This window comes from Erinaceus europaeus, chromosome 20 (genome assembly GCF_950295315.1).
Source record: "Erinaceus europaeus chromosome 20, mEriEur2.1, whole genome shotgun sequence".
In the NCBI taxonomy this organism is placed as follows: Eukaryota; Metazoa; Chordata; class Mammalia; order Eulipotyphla; family Erinaceidae; genus Erinaceus; species Erinaceus europaeus.
The window spans coordinates 54,268,031-54,281,963 of NC_080181.1; the positions used below are offsets into that span (position 1 = coordinate 54,268,031).

General features: G+C 49.6%; 1 long non-coding RNA gene across 1 annotated transcript in view; it reads right to left on the reverse strand.

Moving 5' to 3' along the window:
• Positions 1-730: 730 nt before the first annotated feature.
• LOC132534934 (uncharacterized) overlaps positions 731-13,933 on the reverse strand; it is a 171,053-nt gene continuing 157,850 nt past the window's right edge. Inside the window, exon 3 of the long non-coding RNA XR_009546694.1 lies at positions 731-817. This is a non-coding gene — a long non-coding RNA (uncharacterized LOC132534934). The remainder of the gene's footprint in view (positions 818-13,933) is intronic.

The window sequence follows — 13,933 nt, forward strand, 5'->3', positions numbered from 1 at the left end:
AGTTGGAACATTAAAAGATGGGCAAATCTATACAAAGACAGAGAGTTATAGAAGTAATAGCTAACCCATATCTGCAACCACTGGAGAACAGCTGTAGCTTCCAATAGAGGGACTGGGGATCTAGAACGCTGGTAGTGGGGACAGTGTGGAGTTGTACTCCTGTTATCTTGTGGTTTTGTAAATCAGCATTAAATCACTAATAAAAAGAACAGAAAATGGAAGGCTCTGAGGAAGGTGGGATGTTGTTAGGGTCAGAGAGCACCCCCTGACACATCACCATGAAGGAAGTAGGAAGCTGGGTTCTACAATCTCCTTTCCACAACATAAAGGGATCTAGGACTCGTTTTTCTTCTAAGAAAGTCCAGACCAGAGTCCAACTTGACCAAATCTTTGATGTCTGGCTACAGGAAGCTCTACAAGAGGAGAGAGCTAGTTCATGCCATGCATGTCATCTAATTCACAGAGACAGCGTCGGGTAATCAAATTGTATTGCTTTATGTGCTGGTGTTGGAGGTGATGGCTTACAGTAAGAATAAGATATGAATACATCACGCTATAAAAAAAATGTGTAATGAAACCCACAGGCACCAAGGGCAAAATACTTCAAAGCTTGACAGAGACACAGACAAAATGGTAGGCATCTCATAAAGATGGTAGTGCAGTTTTAAATATTGACATGCTTAGCAAAAATGGAAATGCTACTGAAAATATAACAAGCATGGCACTTTACCTTGAAAAACAGCTGGGCCTTGCATCTGGAGCTGGGCGTCAGAAGGACTGCAATATGTATTCCTGTAATATGAGGAGAGTGGAGGACCTGAAGGAGAACAGAGGGTTGAACATCATGTGAGAAAGGGTGTAGCTTGTGACCAAGGTGAAAGGAGTTTTCAATATAAATGAGTTTTCAATATAATGACTCAGAGGTTCATTAGGAATATTCTTTTAAAAAATTATCAGTGATTTAAAAATGATTAACAAGATTGTAGAGGGGTACAATTCCACACAGTTCCCACCACTAGACTTCTGTGTCCCCTCCCCTCCATTGGAAGCTTCCCTATTCTTTATCCCTCTGGGGGTATGGACCAAAATCCTTTATGGGGAACAGAAGGTGGAAGGTCTGGCTTCTTTAATTGTTTCTTCACTGGACTTGGACATTGGCAGGTGGATCCAAACCCACAGCCTGTTTCTCTCTTTCTCTAGTGGGGCAGGGCTCTGGGGAGGTGAGGTTCCAGGACACATTGGTGAGGGCATCTGCCCAGGAAAGTCTAGATGGAATCCTAGTAGCATCTTCAACTTGGTAGCTGAAAGGTGGTGAGATATAAAGCAGGACAAAATGTTCAATAGACAGGAGCTCAAAGGTGGGAATAGAACAGATGAAGTTTTGGTCAATATCACACCATCTCATCCTCTGGTACTCTAGTCAGGGAATCTTTGGATTCCCACACAGATATGATGGACCTATACTTCTAATAGACCCCTCCCTACACCACCACTGGTCACTGCCATCAGGACCATCACCATAAGTCTCGTGAGCCTCTTCAGGACCTTGCCCTCACAGCAGAGCAGCAATGGCAGGGACTACAACTCTCTTCAAAGGGAGGCTGGGTCAGACTACTCTTGCCACTGGAGGAAGACTGAGTGGTTCTGAAATGAGTGCAGACTAGAATGTCCCCAGCTGTGACCATGGACTGGGAGCTGAGACTGACAGGGCCTCAGAGGTCACACAGACTCTTGTGCTCAATATGAACACACATGGACTGAGGTCAGCTCTATAGGCTTTATAGTTCACAGTATTTATATACTTCCCTTATATTTGGACACTACTCTCTGCCCCAATCCATCTTTCTAGCCATATTCTCAACTCTGACATCATCTCCCCAGACAATAGTTTTAGTCCACCTGCATGTTAGCTACCAGACTCAAGTAAAAAAATCACCAAAGTCATGGGCCCCTTAGAAAACACCTAAAATAAAATAGACATTTTGCATGCTCTTGTGCGGGCGGCATATCATAGTTGTGTGTGTTCATCGATGGGTGAGAACACAGGTGATAAACAGATGCGACACCAGAGAAAGAGAGAGACAGGCTGGGGGTACAGATCCACCTGCCAATGCCCATGTCCAGCAGAGAAGCAATTACAGAAACCAGACCTTCCACCTTTGCACTTCAGAAAGAATTTTGGTCCATAGTCCCAGAGGAGGAGAAATATTAGGGGGAGATGAACAGAGAGCTCTGAACTCCAACTCCATCAGGACCCAGAGAGAGAAGAAGAACAAGAAGAGACAAGGAAGGACACTTAGAAGCGGTAGTAGGTATAGGTGTGACTTAGAAAGGAAGAGAAGGCAGGGGCGTCGGGGAAAAAAAAAGGACAAAAAGACAGACGGATAGATAGAAAGAAAAACAGATAGACAGATAGTTATAGAAATGATAGCTAACCCACACCTGTGACCTGTGGAGAACTGTCGTAGTTTTCAGTGGAGAGAAAGGGGGCACAGAATCCTGTTGGTGGAACAGTGTGGAATTAAATCCCTTTTATCTTGTAAATTTGTAAATCACTAATACAAAACAGATTCAAAACATCTCTTATGGTCAAACTACTCTTTAAGATGTGTATACTTTTGAGAAATATCACAGCACCTTTCTCGCACATGTGGCTTCAAGGACTGAACTGAGGGCAGGGCAGCCTAGATGCAGAGTCCTGAGTGCTAGTTGGACAGCCAACACCCTGGACTCTTAACTTGTTTGTCTGTTTACTGAGTACAGACAGGGATGGAGAGAGAGGTCTCTGCAGCACTTGCTTTACCACTTGTGAAGTTTCCACCAGTGCCTGTGAGAACGCGGGGCTTTAACCAAGGAGGGCCCTTGAGCACTACCAGATGCACCACCACCCAGATGCTTAACTTCTTCTTCTTCTCATTCTCCTTCTTCCTTCTTCTTCTTCTTCTTCTTCTTCTTCTTCTTCTTCTTCTTCTTCTTCTTCTCCTTCTCCTTCTCCTTCTCCTTCTCCTTCTCCTTCTCCTTCTCCTCCTCCTCCTCCTTCTTCCTTCTCCTTCTTCCTTCTTCCTTCTTCCTTCTTCCTTCTTCTCCTCTTCTTCTCCTCCTCCTCCTTCGTCTTCTTTCTTCTTCTCCTTCTCCTTCTTCCTTCTTCTCCTCCTCCTTCGTCTTCTTTCTTCTTCTCCTCCTTCTTCCTTCTTCCTTCTTCTCTTTCTTCTTCTTCTTTCTTCTTCTCCTCCTCCTCCTTCTTCTTCTCCTTCTCCTTTTTCTTTCTTCTCCTCCTCCTTCTTCCTTCTTCCTTCCTCCTTCCTCCTTCCTCCTTCCTCCTTCCTCCTTTCTCCTTCTCCTTCTCCTTCTTCTTCTTTTCTTCTATCAGTTGTCTTAGGAGGTATTCACATTTTGGAAATAAGCACCTGGGGTCAGGCAGTGGCACAGTGGGTTAAGCGCATGTGGCTCAAAGCACAAGGACGGGTGCAAGGATCCTGGTTCATGCGCCCCCCCAGCTCCCCACCTGCAGGGGATTCGCTTCACAGGCAGTAAAGCAGGTCTGCAGATGTCTGTCTTTCTCTCTCCCTCTCTGTCTTCCCCTCCTCTCTCCATTTCTCTCTGTCCTATACAACAACGACATCAATAACAACAACAATAATAATAATAACCACAACAACGATGGAATAACAAGGGCAACAAAAAAAGGGGGGGAAATAGCCTCCAGGAGCAGTGGATTCACGGTGCAGGCACCGAGCCCAGCAATAACCCTGGAGGCCAAAAAAAAAAAAGAAAAGAAAAAGAAGCACCATAGCAGAACTGCCTTTCTCTAGAGGAATCACCAGTGCAGACCTGTCTTCTAGGTTGTTGGCAGCCCATCCCCAGCCTGTGTCAATCTCCTTGACAATGAGACGAGCTGGACTGGGGTAGGTGAGGGGAGATAAAGCCACTCTAAGCATGAGCCCGGGTAGCGGCAGATAACTCAGCAGGTCAATTGTAGCAGCAGGCTTCCTGGGAGTCAGCAACATAAAACACTTAATCTGGATGCCTCACTTTCTCAAAAGGCAGACAGAAGGAAACCAAAGTATCTCTGGGATCTCTTCTTCAATCCTAGGAATCAATTACTCATTTTTGCAATGGGCTGGCTGGTAGAAATCTCTTTGAACAATCTTTGCAACACACTCTCACTCCTGTGTGTTCTTGGCCTTAGAAGAATTAGTGTTTCTCATCGATAGCTGTCTCTTTTCCTTTTTCCTTTATTAAAAAAATTTTTTTTTCCTGCGGAATCACCTTTGCAGAATCCAAGGAAGTGTCAGCTACTGCTGACACTGCAGAAACAACTATACCCATTATACCCGGAGGGGGTGGGGAAAAAGTGGTTGGAGAATCTAATTTAGTGAGGACTGTGCACCCTCTTTACAAGCAGGAAATGCTCAGCTATGCTTTCACACTCTCCATCACATGGGGACAGCTGGCCTAGCGCACTTGTTTAAGCACACAGGGTACAGTGCACAAGGACCCAGGTTCAAGCCCCTGGTCCCCACCTGCAGGGGGGAAAGCTTTCAGAAGTGGTGAAGGAGGGCTGCCTGTGTCTCTGTCTCTTTTCCTCTTTAACTAGCTCCTCCTCTCCTCTCAATTTCTGTCTCTATCCAATAATAAATAAAGATTTAAAGATATAATAATCTGGGGGAGGGGCGTTGCTTGGTGTGCACGTGGCTGAGCACACATGTAACAATGCACAAGTGCTCCCCAGCTGCAGGGGGAAAGCTTCCTGAGTGGTGAAGCGGGTCTGCAGGTGTGTCTCTCTCTGTCTCTCTTTTCCTCTCTATCTCCCCCTCTCCTCTCAGTTTCTGTCCCTATCTTATAATAAATAGATACATAAATTAATATTTTAAAAATAACTTGGGAATGGACTTGCATTCAGTTCAATCACTTTCCCAGTGAGAAAGAGGAGCAAATTAAAAGATCAAACAGCTGCTGGGTTGGGGGTAGAAAGCATAAGGGTTATGCAAAGAGACTCTTATGCCTGAGGCTCCAAAGTCCTAGGTTCAATCCCTAACACCACCTTACACCAGAACTGAGCAGGGCTCTGGTTTAAAAAAAAAAAAGTCTAACAGCCAATGAGTGTCAGAGTAAAGAAAAGATGTCAGTCTCTCAGGCGTATTTCAGTGGGGCAAGGCTTATCAGGTTTTGCTAATCTGATAGACAAGAGTCTTTTTACCCAAGCACCACCCCCTTCCTTCCTCAGTGCCCATCCACAGTAGCAACAAAGAAACCATGGAGGCCTCCGTGCAACTTTTATCACAATGTCTCCAGGCTGAGATCACCGATCCTTCAACCATCCTTGACTTCCGCCCCTAGTCTCACCCCTAAACGGACAAGGAGCTGCAGGCTAGCAGAGGCTGATGGAGCAGAGGCAGGGAAACTGGGGAACAAGGCCGAGGGACACCTGTCGGATAGGCTCATCTGCTTATGGCTTTGTTCTTGGACTCCTAACTCTGACTCTAGCCCTCAGGGAACTTCCTTTGACAACAGGTCATTTCCTTCTGTCCTCAGTGTGTTTCTGAGTGCTGGACTCCTCAGGCCTGGAGAACAGAGAATACATATATTTATAGTGATTTAATAACGATTAACAAGACTGCAAGATAACAGGAGTACAATTCCACACAGTTCTCACCACCAGAGTTCTGTATCCCATCCTCTCCATTGGAAGCATCCTTACTATTTTTATTTTAATCTTTTAATGTTTATCTATTATTGGACAGGGATGGAGAGAAATGAAGAGGGGGCAGGGGAGATAGACAGACACCTGCAGCCCTGCTTGATCACTCATGAAGCTTTCTCCCTTGCATCTGGGGGCCAAGGGCTTGAACCCCAGGTTCTTGCTCACTGTCATGAGTGCACTTAACCAGGTATGCCCCCTCTGGGTCCCCGAAGCTTTCCTATTCTTTTTCTCTCTGGGAGTATGGACCAATATTATTTTTAGGGTGCATAAGGTGGACGGTCTGGCTTCTGTAATTGCTTCTCTGCTGGACATGGGCGTTGGCAGGTCTGTTTCTACCTTTCTCTACTGGGGCAGGGCTCTGAAGACGTGAGGTTCCTGGACACATTGGTGAGGTCGTCTGCCCTGAGAAGTCAGGATGGCATCATGGGAGCGTCTGCAACTCGGCCTGGCCATTTCTTCTATGGCCTCACCTTCTCTTCCTCTCTAAGTCACATCTACACCGATTAGTAGTTCTGAATGCCCTTGCTCTTTCCTCTCCTGGTCTTGGGGCCTTGCTGGAACTGGGACTCAGGGACCTTGGATCATCTTCCCCTAGCATTTCCCCCCTCTGGGAGTAAGCACCAAACTTCTTTACGGGGTGCAGAAAGTGGGAGTTCTGGCTTCTCTGCTGGACATGGGTATTGGCAGGTGGACCTATAACCCCAGCCTGTTTCTCTCTTTCCCTAGTGGGGACAGGACTCTGGGTACATGAGGTTCCAGGACACATTGGTGAGGTCATCTGCCCAGGGAAGTCAAGATGGCGTCATGGCTGTGTCTATGACTTGGTGGCAGGTTATGTGTCAGAAGTTTGACGTATCAGGCTCGCTGTCTCTGCAGACAGTCCAAAGCGGTGGCACTGGCTGCATTGACTGAGTTGAGGTCAGCAGAGGGAGTATCACAGGGTGAGGGCGTCAAGAGGAGGAGTATCAAAAAATGCAAGCAAAATTCCAGAGGTTCCAGGCCCAAACAGGGAGAAATGTGGATTTTTAGGAGAATAGGGCAAGTTCCTTCCTGTCGTAGAGTGGGAGAGGGCAATAGGTAATTATTACTATAACCAAGTTATTTGGGGGCTTATGGTAGAGCAAGTTCTCACCATAGAGTTTTCAGTGTACACACACACACACACACACACACACACACACATATATATACATATATATATATATATATATATATATATACATACACACATATATTATTAATTTTTGCATACAGGATTAATGCTGGGGCTTAAAGCCTGCACTAGGAATCCACTGTTCCTGATGGTCATCTTTTTTTCCCATTGTTGTTGTTGCTGGATAGGACAGACATAAATGGAGAGAGGAGTGGGAGATATAGAGGGAGAGAGAAAGACAGACACCTGCAGACCTGCTTCACTGCTTGGGAAGCGACCCCCCTGCAGGTGGGGAGCCAGGAGTTCCAACCAGGACCCTGGCGCTGGTCCCTGCACTTTCCACTATGTGCGCTCTGCCTGCAGCACTACTGCCCAGCCCCTCAGTGCACGTTTCTCAGAGGTGCGAGTGGGGGGCCCAGTACTGCAGACGCAGGCTGCCCCACCTGCCTCCTCTGCCCTCCCTGCTCTGCTCGGCCCTTTGCCTTTTCTGCCACAAACAGGATTGAGCAGCCTCAAGCTCATGACTTGTCCATCATCCAAGCCTAGTTCTGTTTCCATGGCAACCTCTTCCTCCAATCCATCCATTTCTCCAGCACCACTGCTTCCTTCTTTCTGTCCCAGGGACCATGTTCGAACTGCAAACACTACAACTCTCCAAAGAAAAAAAAAATGAAGTCAGGAGAGAAAAACGTCAGCTTGCAAAAATAATAATCACAACCGAAAATAAGTACAACCCCAATGGTCCAGAGGAATGAGACGGAGAGAAGAAGGAAGCGCCCAGATGCTGCGGTGGGTCCAGGGTGTGGTGATGAGTGAAGGCTGAGAGGTCAAGAGTCAGGAAAAAAGAAAAGAAAAAACAAAAGCAGAAGGCTAGCTGTGGATTCCAGGCCTTGCAGCAATGGGGTGGTGGGGTGGGGTAGGGGGCAGCTGCCAGCTTGTTGCCCTGCCGCCCGGCTTTCTTCACTGAGCAGCTTATGGGTTACGAATTAAATCCAAGCTGCAAATGAGGTTTCCACCAGGAACAGCCGTTACATGCAGAGCTGGGAGCAGAGCCAAGTGCTGGAGAAGAGCTCCTGAAAGGTTCTGCTGGGGAGAAAGGCACGCCCATCCCCTGCTTCCCCTGCCCCTATCATTCATCGCCCTTCAGAGCTTATGCCAGGTCCAGTTTGCAGGCCTTGGGGTGCGGGTCCAAACAGGGTGCAGCCACAAAAAGCACTCATTTTTCTTCCTCTAAGCTGAGCTGTTTGCACCACTCACTTGGCTCGAGCCAGAAGTAATTGTCACCAGCCCCTCATCCTCCTCTCCCATGGCCCCCAGTCCTAGGAATGTTGGCTGGACCTTGGCTGTGACCTTTTGCTGTCTGTGTGGCTGCCTGGTGCCAGGGACATGAGTGAGGGATCAGCCCGCATGCTGAGGGGCATTCTTGAATGACTCCAGCAGTCAGTGGTCAGGGAAGTGACCGAGGGGAACAGGGGCTGGCTTCTTGTGCTCTGTCCCTCATATCTGATTCCCATGGTCCTGGCCCAACAGCTTGTGAAGAGGAAGAATCAGCTGCCTGGTGGTGGCATACCCAGTTAAGTGTTCATAGTACCAAGCACAAGGATCCAAGTTCAAGCCCCCAGCTTCCTGCCTGTGTGGGAAGACACTTCACAAGCTGCAAAGTAGGTCTGCAGATGTCTATTTTTCTCTCTCTGTTCTTGCTTTCATCTATCTATCTATCTATCTATCTATCTATCTATCTATCTATCTATCTATTTAATTTGTGACTAACAATAGGTTACAAGATTGTAAGATCCTAGTGTCTTTTCTTCTCCACTACTCCTGTCACCAAAGGCCTATGTCACCATCTCCACCCCCATGGAACCAAAGTTCCTTCAGTGTTATGGGGACCAGGCTCAAACCTGGGTCCTGTGCATGATGACAGAGCCACACTCTATCCCGGTGAGCTCTTTTGACTGCCCCTTGCTTAGGGTTTCACATTCAGAGTTAGCTGTAGAGAGAAAAGCCCAGTCAGTGACATAGTTATTGACTACCCTCAGATGAAACAGTCTTGCCCAGTTATTTTCAAAAAGGGCATTTTTCTTTTTGTCTCTGGGGTTATTGCCGGGGCTTGGCGCCTGCACTACAAATCCACTGCTCCTGGGGGCCATTTCCCCCATTTTTGTTGCCCTTGTTGTTGCTGGATAGGAGAGAGAGAAATGGAGAGAGGAGGGGAACACAGAGATGGGGAGAGCAAACCTGCTTCACCACTTGGGAAGTGATTCCCCAGCAGGTGGAGAGCCTGGGGCTCGAACTGGGATCCTAATGCCAGTTCTTGTGCTTTGCACCATGTGCACTTAACCCTCTGTGCTACCGCCCAGCCTCCCCAAAAGGGAATTATCTATCTTTAGTTCTGTTATCACCAGGGCTTCACTGCTCAGAGCTGACATTTTTCACAGACAGACAGACACACACACACACAGACAGAGAGAGAGAGAGAGAATCTGGTGCACCTGGTTAAGCACTCACATTACAGAGTGCAAAGACCCAGGTTGAAGACACTGGTCCTCACCTGTAGGTGCAAATTAAGAGGGAGAGAGAGACACCTGCAGCTCTGCTTCACCACTTGGGATCTCCCCCCACCCCCTGCAGGTGGCGACAACCTCAACAATGTGTCCCAAAGTCTCACCTCCTCAGAGCCCTATCCCACTAGGGAAAGATAGAAACAGGCTGGGGGTGGGGAAGGGATTCACTTGCCAAAGTCCATGTCCAGTGGAGAAACAATTATAAAAGCCAGACCTTCCACCTCCTTCCCTCTCAATTTCTGCCTGTCTCTATCCAATAAATAAAGATAATTAAAGGGGGGGGGGAGTGCTTACGGAACTATTCCCCAGGTTGCTCCTTGGTCAGAAGCTTTCCTGTAGTAAGTCGTGACTGATTACTGCTCTTGATGGAAGGCTCCTGGCAGGTTGAATCTGCCCATTTTAAAATGGACCTTTGATCTCCTCTCTCTCTGATGTTCTCTGTGGGGTCGAATGAAGGCATTGTTTTTGAGCAAACCATAAAGAGATCACAGGTTAGCTACTGCAAGTCCATCTTCTCTGATCACCGTAAAAACAGGACTCTATAGAAAGAGTGGCAGAAAAAAATTGATGAAAAGCCACTTTTCTGGGGGTCGGGTGGCAGCACACCTGGCTGAGTGCACAAGTTAACATGTGCAAAGACCCAAGTTCAAACCCCTGGCCCTTACCTGCAGGGGGAAAGCTTCATGAGTGGTAAAGCAGATTTGCAGGTCCCCCCCCCCCTCTTTCTCTCTCTCTCTCCTCTCCCCTCTCAATTTCTGGCTCTCTCTGTCCAATAAATAAAGAAGCACATTCCCAAGCCACCTGGAGACAGACACACTCATATGACAATGGTCTGGCCAGCGAGGTGAACCTAGAGTCCTCTGTGACCTGACTCTAGTCCCCAGAACTTCTCGAGGACCACAGCCCAAGTCTATCCCTATGTGCCCAGGACCCCTTTTTTTCCCCAGGGGCTGGGAGGGGGCGATGTCTGAGAGACCGGCCAAGTGTTTGTTCACATCCAGAGAAGCTCCTTCTCCTTAACAAAGCAAGCTCAAAGGCATCGTGGGAAGTGAGGTCAGCCAGAAAGAGAAGGATGAAGATGGGATGACCTCACTCATGGACGGAAGTTGAGAAATAGGAACAGAAGGGGAACACCAAGCCGAACGTAGGCCGGGTTTGGTGTCCTGCACTGAAGATGTTTCAGGTCTCGGTGCCTGGTGGGGGAGGCCTGAGAACCTAGGCTGAGGATGAGAATGCTTTGCAGAAAATTAAGAAATTTTACACATGTAGCAACCACTGTATTTACCGAAAACCATTAATGCCCCGCCAAATAAAATATTTTTTAATGTTATCTATCCCCTACGCCTACCCTGAACTTCTCTGTTCCAGACTCTTGGAAACAGAGCTGGCAGTCAGCTGAGGTAAAGAACAAACACCTCATCACAGACCCCTGCAAGCGTCAACCCGGCTTTGACCTGGCACGTTATGATCGGGCCCTCCTCAATCGCTATGGAACAGGCCATGGCCGGTGCGCCGCTATGTTCCATCGCTGGGGAGCCAGAGACGACCCGAACTGCCCCTGCGGCTCCAGACAGACTATGACCCACATAGTCAACGACTGCCACCTCTCCAGATTCAAAGGAGGTCTCGAAACTTTACATCAGGCTCAACCTGACGCTGTTGACTGGCTACGGAAGAAGGGCAAACGCTAGAAGAAGAAGAAGAATGAGAAAGACAGGAGGAGAAAGAATCAGACATCACTCTGGTACATGTGCTGCTGGGGATTGAACTTAGGGACCTCCTGCTTGAAGCCTGATGCTTTATCCTCTTCCGGACCACCAATAAAAATTTTTTTTTAAAAAAAAAAATCAAGCATAAAATAAATAAAAGAATCTTTAGCAAGACAGAGAGATGATTCGGGGTGAGAACATCAGAATGCATGACTGAGACCCCAGGCATTGCTGGCTCTATCAGCAGCAGCAGCACTGAGACCCCAGGCATTGCTGGTTCTATCAGCAGCAGCACTGAGACCCCAGGCATTGCTGGTTCTATCAGCAGCAGCAGCACTGAGACCCCAGGCATTGCTGGCTCTATCAGCAGCAGCACTGAGACCCCAGGCATTGCTGGCTCTATCAGAAGCAGCACTGAGACCCCAGGCATTGCTGGCTCTATCAGCAGCAGCAGCACTGAGACCCCAGGCATTGCTGGTTCTATCAGTAGCAGCAGCACTGAGACCCCAGGCATTGCTGGCTCTATCAGCAGCAGCACTGAGACCCCAGGCATTGCTGGCTCTATCAGCAGCAGCAGCAGCACTGAGACCCCAGGCATTGCTGGCTCTATCAGCAGCAGCACTGAGACCCCAGGCATTGCTGGCTCTATCAGCAGCAGCAGCACTGAGACCCCAGGCATTGCTGGTTCTATCAGCAGCAGCACTGAGACCCCAGGCATTGCTGGTTCTATCAGCAGCAGCAGCACTGAGACCCCAGGCATTGCTGGCTCTATCAGCAGCAGCAGCACTGAGACCCCAGGCATTGCTGGCTCTATCAGAAGCAGCACTGAGACCCCAGGCATTGCTGGCTCTATCAGCAGCAGCAGCACTGAGACCCCAGGCATTGCTGGTTCTATCAGCAGCAGCACTGAGACCCCAGGCATTGCTGGCTCTATCAGCAGCAGCACTGAGACCCCAGGCATTGCTGGCTCTATCAGCAGCAGCACTGAGACCCCAGGCATTGCTGGCTCTATCAGCAGCAGCACTGAGACCCCAGGCATTGCTGGCTCTATCAGCAGCAGCACTGAGACCCCAGGCATTGCTGGCTCTATCAGCAGCAGCAGCACTGAGACCCCAGGCATTGCTGGCTCTATCAGCAGCCGCAGCACTGAGACCCCAGGCATTGCTGGTTCTATCAGCAGCAGCACTGAGACCCCAGGCATTGCTGGTTCTATCAGCAGCAGCAGCACTGAGACCCCAGGCATTGCTGGCTCTATCAGCAGCAGCACTGAGACCCCAGGCATTGCTGGCTCTATCAGCAGCAGCACTGAGACCCCAGGCATTGCTGGCTCTATCAGCAGCAGCACTGAGACCCCAGGCATTGCTGGCTCTATCAGCAGCAGCACTGAGACCCCAGGCATTGCTGGCTCTATCAGCAGCAGCAGCACTGAGACCCCAGGCATTGCTGGTTCTATCAGCAGCAGCACTGAGACCCCAGGCATTGCTGGTTCTATCAGCAGCAGCAGCACTGAGACCCCAGGCATTGCTGGCTCTATCAGCAGCAGCACTGAGACCCCAGGCATTGCTGGCTCTATCAGCAGCAGCACTGAGACCCCAGGCATTGCTGGCTCTATCAGCAGCAGCACTGAGACCCCAGGCATTGCTGGCTCTATCAGCAGCAGCAGCACTGAGACCCCAGGCATTGCTGGCTCTATCAGCAGCAGCAGCACTGAGACCCCAGGCATTGCTGGTTCTATCAGTAGCAGCAGCACTGAGACCCCAGGCATTGCTGGCTCTATCAGCAGCAGCACTGAGACCCCAGGCATTGCTGGCTCTATCAGCAGCAGCAGCAGCACTGAGACCCCAGGCATTGCTGGCTCTATCAGCAGCAGCAGCACTGAGACCCCAGGCATTGCTGGCTCTATCAGCAGCAGCAGCACTGAGACCCCAGGCATTGCTGGTTCTATCAGCAGCAGCACTGAGACCCCAGGCATTGCTGGTTCTATCAGCAGCAGCAGCAGTGAGACCCCAGGCATTGCTGGCTCTATCAGCAGCAGCAGCACTGAGACCCCAGGCATTGCTGGCTCTATCAGCAGCAGCACTGAGACCCCAGGCATTGCTGGCTCTATCAGCAGCAGCAGCACTGAGACCCCAGGCATTGCTGGTTCTATCAGCAGCAGCACTGAGACCCCAGGCATTGCTGGCTCTATCAGCAGCAGCACTGAGACCCCAGGCATTGCTGGCTCTATCAGCAGCAGCAGTGAGACCCCAGGCATTGCTGACTCTATCAGCAGCAGCAGCACTGAGACCCCAGGCATTGCTGGCTCTATCAGCAGCAGCACTGAGACCCCAGGCATTGCTGGCTCTATCAGCAGCAGCACTGAGACCCCAGGCATTGCTGGCTCTATCAGCAGCAGCACTGAGACCCCAGGCATTGCTGGCTCTATCAGCAGCAGCACTGAGACCCCAGGCATTGCTGGCTCTATCAGCAGCAGCAGCACTGAGACCCCAGGCATTGCTGGCTCTATCAGCAGCAGCACTGAGACCCCAGGCATTGCTGGCTCTATCAGCAGCAGCAGCACTGAGACCCCAGGCATTGCTGGCTCTATCAGCAGCAGCACTGAGACCCCAGGCATTGCTGGCTCTATCAGCAGCAGCAGCACTGAGACCCCAGGCATTGCTGGCTCTATCAGCAGCAGCAGCACTGAGACCCCAGGCATTGCTGGCTCTATCAGCAGCAGCAGCAGCACTGAGACCCCAGGCATTGCTGGTTCTATCAGCAGCAGCAGCACTGAGACCCCAGGCATTGCTGGCTCTATCAGCAG